Source organism: Salmo salar, unplaced genomic scaffold, assembly GCF_965601325.2.
Source record: "Salmo salar unplaced genomic scaffold, fSalSal1 ptg000129l, whole genome shotgun sequence".
Classification (NCBI taxonomy): domain Eukaryota; kingdom Metazoa; phylum Chordata; class Actinopteri; order Salmoniformes; family Salmonidae; genus Salmo; species Salmo salar.
Window position 1 is genome coordinate 1,549,689 of NW_027675318.1, and position 14,572 is coordinate 1,564,260.

The following is a 14,572-nucleotide window of genomic DNA, read 5'->3' on the forward strand; positions in this document are numbered from 1 at the left end:
CTGTAGCAGTTTGGGTCCAGAGTGTCACCCCCTTTGAAGAGGGGGATGACCGCGGCAGCTTTCCAGTCTTTAGCGATCTCAGACGATACGAAAGAGAGGTTGGACAGGCTAGTTATGTAGTTGTGTTTTCATGTTTTGAATGTTGTATTGTAGTAGGCCTAACCCTCACCAATTATTCTGGTGATGGAGAGAGACACCAGACAAGACACAGAGACAGCAACAGAAGAATAGGATATGATGGAGAGAGACACCAGACAAGACACAGAGACAGCAACAGAAGAATAGGATATGATGGAGAGAGACACCAGACAAGACACAGAGACAGCAACAGATGACACAGAGAAAGTGATGGAGAGAGGCAAAGAAGGGGAGTGTTGAGAAGACTGTAGTACTTATAGCTGCTATAGGGGTTCTAATTACTGCACTGTTTGTGAGTCTGTATGTGTGTGTGTGTGTGTGTGTGTGTGTGTGTGTGTGTGTGTGTGTGTGTGTGTGTGTGTGTGTGTGTGTGTGTGTGTGTGTGTGTGTGTGTGTGTGTGTGTGTGAGTGAGAGGGTGTTTAAGTACTGTAGGATTCTTTAATCAATGTGGCTCATTGGACAGGTCAGAGTCTCAACACAATTGAAAACTTACCATCAATTAAACACCAAATGATGTAATTTCTTGTGGAAGAATGGTGTCACATCCCTCCAATAGACTTCCAGACAGTTGTAGAATGTTTGTCAAGGCTCATTGTAAGAGCTGTAAAGAGAGAGGGACTCGGAGAGAACAGGTAGAACCTGATATGTAAATGAGCAGAGCAAACGAAAGTAACTTTCGACGACCGAATGATCATTCAGACTCTGTTTCTATTGAGAGATAAAAGGTAAGACGACGATTGTCATGTGTATTAATATAGTTGATGATATTGTTGTGTGTATTAATATAGTTGATGATATTGTTGTGTGTATTAATATAGTTGATGGTATTGTTGTGTGTATTCATATAGTTGATGGTATTGTTGTGTGTATTAATATAGTTGATGATATTGTTATGTGTATTCATATAGTTGATGATATTGTTGTGTGTATTAATATAGTTAATTATGTTTTTGGTGGACAGTGTTATAATATTCCTACTCTCTTTAAAATGTTTTGGATATAAATTAGATCCGTGGGGTGAATTTGTTCTGTGCCAATCTGTGTGCCCCAGGGTGATCGCTCCTACACTATCTACAATCTAAAAGGGTTCTTTGGCTGTCCCCATAGGAGAACCCTTTGTAGAACCCTTTTTTTGGTACTAGGTAGAACACTTTTGGGTTCCGTGAAGAACCCTTTCCACAGAGGGTTCTACATGGAAGCCAGAAGGGTTCTACCTGGAACCCAAAAGCGTTCTCCTATGGGGACGGCCGGAGGACCCGTTTGGAACCCTTTATTCTAAGAGTGTACTGTATCATAGGTCTATAGACTTGTCCTCTCAAAACAGGCTTAAAACACAACTAGCAACAAACAAACATTTTCTCTTTATAATCTACAGTTAACTCTTTTCACTCAGGAAGGTATGTTGTGTGAAAGAGAGACAAATAAATAATGTTCGAGAGACTAACAACAACTTACACTTCCTCAAAACAGTTTGTGGTATTCATTAGTGCCCACCGTAGCAAAACGTTTGGCAACAGAAACCGTTTAGGTCACATTGTACAGCGTTTAGAGTAAACGGTTCATGTTTTATTTAACATCTTAAAACTGTTGGCTGTGGAGTAAACTAATGAATACAACCCAGGTTGTCGCCTACGACTCGGCATGCTGATACCTGCCTCTTGCTGAAACCTGAACGTAGCCTGAGGGGTATACTATGATACAGGCTTGATATACTGGTTTTCTAAAGCTAGCCAGCTTCAGTTAGCTTCACATTCCAGCTCAGGCCTCACCCATCAGAATATACAGAACAGAACAGAAAAAAATCACAATGAAGTTTCAAGGTGAGAATCCTGCCAGGGATTATTGTAAAGTGTGTAGATAAATTAAATGTAATGTTAGTATAGTGAATGACAGTAAAACACTCCTAACGGTCTACTACTACTGAGACAGGTTGGTGTAATGTTAGTATAGTGAATGACAGTAAAACACTCCTAACAGTCTACTACTACTGAGACAGGTTGGTGTAATGTTAGTATAGTGAATGACAGTAAAACACTCCTAACAGTCTACTACTACTGAGACAGGTTGGTGTCAGTTTAATCAGACAAAATGGAGCTGACTGGATGTGGTCAAGTCAAATTCAATATATCAATATTCAGATACTATAGTTCAGGTGCGACCTGGGTTCACTTCCCTGCCCAGCTGTTTGCTACATTGGTGTCAGAAGTGGTATGGTGTCTGTGAGGTCATCAGAATGGACCGGATGTGTGAGGGGTCTGAGTAGCTGAAGCACGGGACTAATTAACACTGATACTGGGTTAACCCTATTGATACTGATACTGGGTTAACACTATTAATACTGATACTGGGTTAACCCTATTAATACTGATACTGGGTTAACCCTATTAATACTGATACTGGGTTAACCCTATTGATACTGATACTGGGTTAACCCTATTGATACTGATACTGGGTTAACACTATTAATACTGATGCTGGGTTAACCCTATTGATACTGATACTGGGTTAACACTATTGATACTGATACTGGGTTAACACTATTAATACTGATACTGGGTTAACACTATTGATACTGATACTGGGTTAACACTATTAACACTGATACTGGGTTAACCCTATTAATACTGATACTGGGTTAACCCTATTAATACTGATACTGGGTTAACCCTATTGATACTGATACTGGGTTAACCCTATTGATACTGATACTGGGTTAACACTATTAATACTGATACTGGGTTAACACTATTGATACTGATACTGGGTTAACAATATTAATACTGATACTGGGTTAATCTTACTTGGGGCGGCAGGTAGCTGCGCTCCAACGCTCTAGAGCGTTGGATTAGTAACCGAAAGGCTGCAAGATCAAATCCCTGAGCTGACAAGGTAAAAATCGGTTGTTTACCCCTGAACAAGGCAGTTAACCCACTGTTCCTAAGCCATCATTGAAAATAAGAATTTGTTCTTAACTGACTTGCCTAGTAAAATGAATAAATAAATAAATACTGGGTTAACCCTATTTGTGCGATGCATAGGGTGTTTTCCTTGTTCACCAGCGACCTGGGTTCACTGCCCTGCACCACTGTTTGCTACAATATTAATATCATAGACTATCTGTTAAACGAAGAGACACCACAATATGAGTGAAAGGATTTTAGGATAATATCAGTGAGTGTTGATTTAGAGTTGTCTTCTGGGTTCATCCTTGTAGCTGCCTTTATCAACAGGGTGAAATGTAACAAATGACATCAGAGTTGGGAGGTAACCAGGTCCCTGTTTAAATCACCATGACAACCATTTCATTATTTCTCCAGAGCAGCAAGGGAATCTGGAGACTCAACCTTTGTAGAATCACAATCACCAAGTACATTTGCACGTACATATGTAGGATCTTAATTTGAGCCAGTTTACTACAGCAGGAAAATATTCCTGCAGCAACAGAAAATGTGAATTATTATGTGAATTATAATTAATGGACATTTTTGTAGGGGTTACTACATTTTTCGTAAGGAAAACACAAGTCTGAAATTTCTAAGTGGAAATTACAAACTTCAGAAGCCTTTTTAAACCTCAAATACACTACAAGTTTTACATTTCCTGCATTGCTGGAAAGTTCTTCTGCAGTGGGGGGTGATCAAATTAAGATCCTACATCTGTACACATAATTGTACATGGGGATATGAATGGGGGTCTATAACATCCAATCACAGAGGTTTACATCAGCTGACAGTTGCAATGTTATTGCTAATAATTCAAACTGCCCTTTTCAGATAAAGACATAAACTCTGTACAGATGTAGGATCTTAATTTGATCACCCTGTTGCAGAAAAACTAAACTTGTAGTGTAATTGAGTGTAATTAAACTTTAGAAAAGGTTTCTGAAGATGATAAATTCCACTTTTCCATTTTAAAACTGTTCATTAATTATAATTAATTATAATCCACACAATAATTCAAATGTCCTGTTTCTGCAGGATTATTTTCCTGGTGTAGCAAACTGGCTCAAATTAAGATCCAACATCTGCAGCAATATACCCCTCTCTAATGTATATGGCTCTATTGAGATTCACTTTTGACCATTTGACATCTTGTATTTACTGTTGTTTAGGCTGGTTGAATGAGTTGCCTGTGAAAGCTACTTCATCTGCAAGCAAACAGGCGGCTGCACCAGTGACTGTCAGAAGTTTTGTGATTTCCTCATATGAACGTGAAAGTAAGTGTGTTGTCTACGCAGTTACAAAAATGGCTGATGAAACTGTGGCACATATTTCTCGGTAACATTGAATAAATGTGTTGGTATGTAGGAAAGACGGGCAGACTCTCGTACTGTTGGTCTAGACTACCTACAAACTATTATAAGGCTATGATCACTTATCATGCCGACAAACCTGATGTTCTCTGTGAACTGATCTGAACAGGTTTAGGCTGGTCATCTATGATATGTAGGTTATATACAGTACATTCTCTGTTCTGCTACTGGTAGGACTATAACATTATGTTGATCTGAACAGGTTTAGACTGGTCATCTATGATATGTAGGTTATATACAGTACATTCTCTGTCCTGCTACTGGTAGGACTATAACATTATGTTGATCTGAACAGGTTTAGACTGGTCATCTATGATATGTAGGTTATATACAGTACATTCTCTGTCCTGCTACTGGTAGGACTATAACATTATGTTGATCTGAACAGGTTTAGACTGGTCATCTATGATATGTAGGCTATAGCCGAGGTATAGACCTTGATCTGCATATCACTAACAAACTGCTATTATACATTATAACCTAGTCTACTTTACATAATATAACATCTCTCACTTGATGCAACAAAAAAAAACTTCCAGAATGGATCAACAATTTCCTCCTCGGATCAATCATGTCCGTTTTAGCCCTTCTGTCTACATTCTCAGATACGTTTAGAAAAGAACAGATTGAAAGACAATAAATAGTCTACTGTTAGTGAATACAAATACGTGTGAGACATGGCCTTGTGTTGCTGTTCTGTCTATAACTACCTTAACAAACAGAGACTAATTATTATTATTTTTATTATTATTATTATTATTATTATTATTATTATTATTGTTGCTGTTCTGTCTATAACTACCTTAACAGTGACATATTATTATTATTGTTGTTGTTCTGTCTATAACTACCTTAACAAACAGTGACTTATTATTATTATTATTGTTATTATTTTTATTATTATTATTGTTATTATTGTTGCTGTACTGTCTATAACTACCTTAACAAACAGTGACTTATTATTATTATTATTATTGTTATTATTGTTATTATTATTATTACTATTATTATTATTATTGTTGCTGTACTGTCTATAACTACCTTAACAAACAGTGACTTATTATTATTATTATTATTATTATTATTGTTGCTGTTCTGTCTATAACTACTTTAACAAACAGTGACTTATTATTATTATTATTGACAGTTACCATGGAGATGAAATGTCACAACTACATGTTCATGTGATGCTTTAAATCACCTGACTGTTTCCATGTGTCTGTTAGTAAATGTTTCATAAGAGATAATTAATAAATGACAACAATTGACATTAAAGAATGACTGTGTTAACCACAACCAACATCCTGGATCTCTGTTTAGTTGTCACTGTGTTAACCACAACCAACATGTTGGATCTCTGTTTAGGGGTCAGTGCTCTAAAATGAGTCTCTCTGGGGAGAGAGAGGAGGGACCTGCCTCTAAAATGAGACTCTCTGGGGAGAGAGTGGAGGGGGGCCCTGCCTCTAAAATGAGACTCTCTAGGGAACATGACACCAAAGCCAAGAGGTGAGATGACAATTTTTGAAATAATTATTAAGAGTTTATTTCCAAAATCATTTCCAAAATCACATTCGTTTTTTCATCAGAAATGGTTGCTTATGGGTACCTTCAATATTACTGTTCTCAGATTTTCAATGAATAGATTTTTGATGGGTATATCTTTTTTAAATTATTATTACTATTATTTCTGCATGTCCTCTTTTTCAAGATGTGGCCGATTTAAACAACAGAATACTCTTTAAAATTAGATTTTTTATTTTTTTACGACATCTTGTTTTTAAATGGCTGCTGGAAATTAGATCGAAAGCATCGAAATCTTCATTCAAAGGCATCAAATTGAGTGAATGCTGCGCAGGTTCACTGAGTTGCAAACCAAATGGATTACTGCAACTCGCTGTTGGCTGGGCTCCCTGCCTGTGCCATTAAACCCCTACAACTCATCCAGAACGCCGCAGCCCGTCTGGTGTTCAACCTTCCCAAGTTCTCTCACGTCACCCCGCTCCTCCGCTCTCTCCACTGGCTTCCAGTCGAAGCTCGCATCCGCTACAAGACCATGGTGCTTGCCTACGGAGCTGTGAGGGGAACGGCACCTCCGTACCTTCAGGCTCTGATCAGGCCCTACACCCAAACAAGGGCACTGCGTTCATCCACCTCTGGCCTGCTGGCCCCCCTACCTCTAAGGAAGCACAGTTCCCGCTCAGCCCAGTCAAAACTGTTCGCTGCTCTGGCACCCCAATGGTGGAACAAGCTCCATCACGACGCCAGGACAGCGGAGTCAATCACCACCTTCCGGAGACACCTGAAACCCCACCTCTTTAAGGAATACCTAGGATAGGATAAAGTAATCCTTCTAACCCCCCCCCCCCCCTTAAAAGATTTGTGGTTGTTCCACTGGATATCATAAGGTGAATGCACCAATTTGTAAGTCGCTCTGGATAAGAGCGTCTGCTAAATGACTTAAATGTAAATGTAAAATGTCTAGCTCATTGATTTGTAGATCTGACACAGTTGCTACCTCAGATTATGAGCCTAGCAGGTGTCGTGAATGAGGTATGTAGTACCCACAGAAGGCCACAGGGAGGGGCAAGAGAGATATAAACCCATACAGTTTATCTCTTTAAATACCCTGAACCTAACAATCAATCTAATGTATTTATGAAGCCCTTTTTACATCAGCAGATGTCACAACGTGATGTGCAGAAACTCTTAACACTACGTATTACCTGTTTTAGCCTGAACCCTAATTCCAGGGTAGGGTAGCGTAGAACAGTTCTAGAAACTATTTTAGTACTAAATAGCATTTTGATTATTTTGTTAACCAAAATCTATCTAAGCATTTTGCTTTTATTGTTTTGTTATTTTATTAGATTTACTATTTGTAAGGCAGAACACTTGATTAACAAGACACACTAGTTTAATTTTCAAAATGTGTTTTAAACTTGGTGACCTGGTGACCTCTATGTGAAAGTCCAGCAATTGGCGTGGGATAGATGGGGAAGGTTTGAGACTGATCTAAGGAATTAATGGGAAAAATACACTTTATTTCTCAGCTACCTCACCATGTCTGTATGTGAATGAATAGCTTTTAATTGCTAAATATTTCCAATAGATGGAAGCATAAGACCACAAAGCATCAGTTATAGGCTACAAGCAGCAATATGATTGACATAAAATAGCATGCAACCACAGACTATATGTCCCATGATTCTCTAAAATGGTCACTCATTACTTTAGTTAGCTATATATCTCGTGTTAGGGCTGTGTTACTTTTGGGAGAGCAACAAAAATAGTGACCAAAAAGGTATTGAACCCCAGGTAAATTATCACTAGTCAGAACCTCAACCTTAGTATAACATTACATGCATGATAAAAAAATCTTAATATCTGATATTGTGAGTAAACAACCTCAGAATAGAAAAGACAAGAGTGCATCTTCCAGCCCTCCAATAAATTACATCATTCAACCCTCCCGGTTAGTAAATTTACCACAACATGCCCCTTGGCTTTTCAAATAAAAACAGGTAATAATAAACATGAATCATCATTATATTACTAAACAGTAATCTTTTAAATGCTTTTGCAGTCTTCCTCTTGCGTTAGCAGTGTGGAAAGGACAGACAGAAGCCCACACAGGAGTTTTCCTATGAGGGGGAGTGGTGGTGCATCCAGGGAGAAAACTAAACTGATCTTCTGAATTGTCATTGTGGTCTTATGCTGCCATCTATTGGAATTATGTAGCAACTGCAGTACTACTGAATAATGTGTAATTCCTTACTAATGAAGTAATTACTCAGAATTCCAAAATATACAATCTTCTAGTTTATTTTATCACTTACAACCATAACCACTTATACCATAACAAACAATTAAACTGACATAAACCAAAAACACCATACATTTAGTTAATTTAGTTAATTACCAAATTGAGCCGGTCGGTCACATTTGAGAGTGTGTCAGGTTCGTCGTAAGGATGGGATCAAACTGCAGCGGGAATGTGAATCATCTTCTTGAATGTATTAAAGAAATGAACACTGACCAAAAGCACGACGAAAAACAGTCCTGTAAGGTACATAGAAACGGAAAAACTACCCACAAACCCATGGAAAAACACCCCCAACTAAATAGGACCCTCAATTAGAGGCAACGAGGAACAGCTGCCTCCAATTGAAGGTCAACCCAATAAACTACACATAGAAATATAAGAACTAGAACAAACAGAAATATATTAACATAGAACATAACCCCCCAAAAAAACGAAACACACAAAACAAACACACCACTGCCACGTCCTGAGCAACTGCAATAACAAAATGACCCCTTTTCTGGTCAGGACGTGACAGAGTGAGGCAGATATATTTTTGTCTGAAATGAAACCATCAAGTGATAGATTTTAAACAAATACCTGTTTGTGAGATATGTAATATTTGTCTCTGTTGTGTTGAAGCCCAATCAAGCAGGAGAGACCAGCCTCCCCTGTATCCAGCTGTGTGTCCATGAAGAGTGATGACTCTATGGAACCTCCTATAAACTTTAGAGAGGGAGACTTTTCTACTGAACAAAGGTAAGAAGAACTCATGGGTCATGGTCAGTGAGTTAAACAACACTGTCTCTAGTCATTTCTCCTCTCCCATTTTCCCATTTATTTTTGTTGTTTTCATAATCCATAGGCTAATCCTTTTATCCATTTTCATAGTCCTAAAACAATATTAAACAAACACAACGTTCCCTCCCTTTGTGTGTGTGTGTGTGTGTGTGTGTGTGTGTGTGTGTGTGTGTGTGTGTGTGTGTGTGTGTGTGTGTGTGTGTGTATGTGTGTGTGTGTGTGTGTGTGTGTGTGTGTGTGTGTGTGTGTGTGTGTGTACTCCCTGGATGAAGAGATATAATCTCTATCCTGATAGCCTAGTCAGTTTTACCCCTACCTACATGTACATATTACCTCAATTAACTAAACTACCTGGTACCCCTGCACATTGACTCAGTACTGGTACTCCTTATAGTCTCATTATTACCTCAACTACCTGGTACCCCTGCACATTGACTCAGTACTGGTACTCCTTATAGTCTCATTATTACCTCAACTACCTGGTACCCCTGCACATTGACTCAGTACTGGTACTCCTTATAGTCTCATTATTACCTCAACTACCTGGTACCCCTGCACATTGACTCAGTACTGGTACTCCTTATAGTCTCATTATTACCTCAACTACCTGGCACCCCTGGACATTGACTCAGTACTGGTACTCCTTATAGTCTCATTATTACCTCAACTACCTGGTACCCCTGCACATTGACTCAGTACTGGTACTCCTTATAGTCTCATTATTACCTCAACTACCTGGTACCCCTGCACATTGACTCAGTACTGGTACTCCTTATAGTCTCATTATTACCTCAACTACCTGGTACCCCTGCACATTGACTCAGTACTGGTACTCCTTATAGCCTCATTATTGTTATTTTGTGTTACTATTTCCTTTTTTTTAATTTACAAGGTATAAGGCCAACGTAGCAAGTCTGGTGAACAGGTCAGAGTTCATATCCTCAGTCAGACCAGTAGAAACTGTATCAGCAGCACTACAAGGTATCACGTCTGGTGAACAGGTCAGAGTTCATATCCTCAGTCAGACCAGCAGAAACTGGATCAGCAGCACAACAAGGTATCATGTCTGGTGGACAGGTCAGAGTTCATATCCTCAGTCAGACCAGTAGAAACTGGATCAGCAGCACTACAAGGTATCACGTCTGGTGGACAGGTCAGAGTTCATATCCTCAGTCAGACCAGTAGAAACTGGATCAGCAGCACTACAAGGTATCACGTCTGGTGAACAGGTCAGAGTTCATATCCTCAGTCAGACCAGTAGAAACTGGATCAGCAGCACTACAAGGTATCACGTCTGGTGAACAGGTCAGAGTTCATATCCTCAGTCAGACCAGTAGAAACTGGATCAGCAGCACTACAAGGTATCACGTCTGGTGGAGCATGTATCAATACTGATAGGATGGAAAGAAAGGGAGCTCTACTCTCAGATCAGTTTCTCCATTCAAATCTTTCCTTAACATTATAATTAGTTCACATACTGACCACGGATCAGCTTCTATTATCACCTATGGCTGCAAGTATTAAGGAGGCTTATTCTAATGCTTACCCAATAAAAATGCACTAAATTACAGATTTGGCACAGCATTATGTTCATGTTAGGATACACATCATGACATATATTGACACAAATTACAGATAGTGGCCTACAATTAGCAAAATATAACTTAAAACCTGTTGAGGACCCCTTCGAGATAGGATCCCGTTAACGGCAAAAATAGCAAAAATATCATACTTTCAATTTCTCAAACATACGACTATTTTACACCATTTTAAAGATACACTTCTCCTTAATGTAACCACATTGTCCGATTTCAAAAAGGCTTTACAGCGAAAGCAAAACATTAGATTATGTTAGGAGAGTACATAGACAAAAATAACCACACAGCCATTTTCCAAGCAAGAAGATACAGTGGGGCAAAAAAGTATTTAGTCAGCGACCAATTGTGCAAGTTCTCCCACTTAAAAAGATGAGAGAGGCCTGTAATTTTCATCATAGGTACACGTCAACTATGACAGACAAAATGAGAAAAAAAATCCAGAAAATCACATTGTAGGATTTTTAATTTATTTATTTGCAAATTATGGTGGAAAATAAGTATTTGGTCACCTACAAACAAGCAAGATTTCTGGCTCTCACAGACCTGTAACTTATTCTTTAAGAGGCTCCTCTGTCCTCCACTCGTTAACTGTATTAATGGCACCTGTTTGAACTTGTTATCAGTATAAAAGACACCTGTCCACAACCTCAAACAGTCACACTCCAAACTCCACTATGGCCAAGCCAAAGAGCTGTCAAAGGACACCAGAAACAAAATTGTAGACCTGCACCAGGCTGGGAAGACTGAATCTGCAATAGGTAAGCAGTTTGGTTTGAAGAAATCAACTGTGGGAGCAATTATTAGGAAATGGACGACATACAAGACCACTGATAATCTCCCTCGATCTGGGGCTCCACGCAAGATCTCACCCCGTGGGGTCAAAATTATCACAAGAACGGTGAGCAAAAATCCCAGAACCACACGTGGGGACCTAGTGAATGACCTGCAGAGAGCTGGGACCAAAGTAACAAAGCCTACCATCAGTAACACACTACGCCGCCAGGGACTCAAATCCTGCAGTGCCAGACGTGTCCCCCTGCTTAAGCCAATACATGTCCAGGCCCGTCTGAAGTTTGCTAGAGAGCATTTGGATGATCCAGAAGAGGATTGGGAGAATGTCATATGGTCAGATGAAACCAAAATATAACTTTTTGGTAAAAACTCAACTTGTCGTGTTTGGAGGACAAAGAATGCTGAGTTGCATCCAAAGAACACCATACCTACTGTGAAGCATGGGGGTGGAAACATCATGCTTTGGGGCTGTTTTTCTGCAAAGGGACCAGGACGACTGATCCGTGTAAAGGAAAGAATGAATGGGGCCATGTATCGTGAGATTTTGAGTGAAAACCTCCTTCCATCAGCAAGGGCATTGAAGATGAAACGTGGCTGGGTCTTTCAGCATGACAATGATCCCAAACACACCGCCCGGGCAACGAAGGAGTGGCTTCGTAAGAAGCATTTCAAGGTCCTGGAGTGGCCTAGCCAGTCTTCAGATCTCAACCCCATAGAAAATCTTTGGAGGGATTTGAAAGTCCGTGTTGCCCAGCGACAGCCCCAAAACATCACTGCTCTAGAGGAGATCTGCATGGAGGAATGGGCCAAAATACCAGCAACAGTGTGTGAAAACCTTGTGAAGACTTACAGAAAACATTTGACCTGTGTCATTGCCAACAAAGGGTATATAACAAAGTATTGAGATAAACTTTTGTTATTGACCAAATACTTATTATCCCCCATAATTTGCAAATAAATTCATAAAAAATCCTACAATGTGATTTTCTGGAATTGTTTTTCTCATTTTGTCTGTCATAGTTGAAGTGTACCTATGATGAAACTTACAGGCCTCTCTCATCTTTTTAAGTGGGAGAACTTGCACAATTGGTGGCTGACTAAATACTTTTTTGTCCCACTGTATGTCACAAAAACCCAAAACACAGCTAAATGAAGCACTAACCTTTGACGATCTTCATCAGATGACACTCCTAGGACATCATGTTTCACAATACATGTATGTTTTGTTCGATAAAGTTCATATTTATATCCAAAAACAGAATTTTACATTGGCGCGTGATGTTCAGAAATTGTTCCGAAAATGTTTATCCTCCAAAACTTCCGGTGAATGAGCACAATGAGCACACATATTACAGAAATACTCATTATAAACGTTGACAAAATACGTAACAATTATTTTAAGAATTATAGATACAGTACTCCTTTATGCAAACGCTGTGTCAGATTTTAAAATAGCTTTTCGGAGAAAGTACATTTTTCAATATTCTGAGTACATAGCTAGCCCGCAAAGCAAGCTATACAGACACCTGCCAAGTTCGGGCAGATATATATTATTACTGTATAAAACCTAGCAGTACTACTGATTTCTCTGAGAGTGAGGCAGATATATATTATTACTGTGTTAAACCTAGCAGTACTACTGATTTCTCTGAGAGTGAGGCAGATATATATTATTACTGTGTTAAACCTAGCAGTACTACTGATTTCTCTGAGAGGCAGATATATATCATTACTATATTAAACCTAGCAGTACTACCGATTTCTCTGAGAGGCAGATATATATTATTACTGTGTTAAACCTAGCAGTAATACTGATTTCTCTGAGAGTGAGGCAGATATATATTATTAATGTATAAAACCTAGCAGTACTACTGATTTCTCTGAGAGTGAGGCAGATACATATTATTACTGTGTTAAACCTAGCAGTACTACTGATTTCTCTGAGAGACAGATATATATTATTACTGTATTAAACCTAGCAGTACTACTGATTTCTCGGAGAGTGAGGCAGATATATATTATTACTGTGTTAAACCTAGCAGTACTACTGATTTCTCTGAGAGTGAGACAGATATATATTATTACTGTATTAAACCTAGCAGTACTACTGATTTCTCTGAGAGGCAGATATATATTATTACTGTATTAAACCTAGCAGTACTACTGATTTCTCGGAGAGTGAGGCAGATATATATTATTACTGTGTTAAACCTAGCAGTACTACTGATTTCGCTGAGAGTGAGACAGATATACGTAAAGCATTTTGAAAAAAAAAACATTTGACTCTCTTAAATGAAACATCAAATGATACATTATAAACATATACATGTCGGTCATTGAAAAATTGCATGCCATGATTAGGGAGTTAGGGCAGGTGGCACCAAATCGCCCCACCTACGTAACAGCCAGTTGAATCCTGTGGCGCGATATTCAAATACCTTAGAAATGCTATTACTTCAATTTCTAAAACATATGACTATTTTACAGCATTTTAAAGACAAGACTCTCGTTAATCTAACCACACTGTTCGATTTCAAAAAGGCTTTACAACGAAAGCAAAACATTAGATTATGTCAGCAGAGTACCCAGCCAGAAATAATCAGACACCCATTTTTCAAGCTAGCATGTAATGTCACAAAAACCCAGAAGACAGCTAAATGCAGCACTAACCTTTGATGATCTTCATCAGATGACACACCTAGAACATTATGTTATACAATACATGCATATTTATATCAAAAACCAGCTTTGTACATTAGCATGTGACGTTCAGAACTAGCATACCCCCGCAAACTTCCGGCGAATTTACTAACAATTTACTAAATTACTCACGATAAACGTTCACAAAAAGCATAACAATTATTTTAAGAATTATAGATACAGAACTCCTCTATGCAATCGATATGTCCGATTTTAAAATAGCTTTTCGGTGAAAGCACATTTTGCAATATTCTAAGTAGATAGCCCGGCATCACAGGGCTAGCTATTTAGACACCCAACAAATTTAGCCTTCACCAAACTCCGAATTACTATTACAAAAGTTTGATTACCTTTCCTGTTCTTCGTCAGAATGCACTCCCAGGACTTCTACTTCAATAATAAATGTTGGTTTGGTCCCAAATAATCCA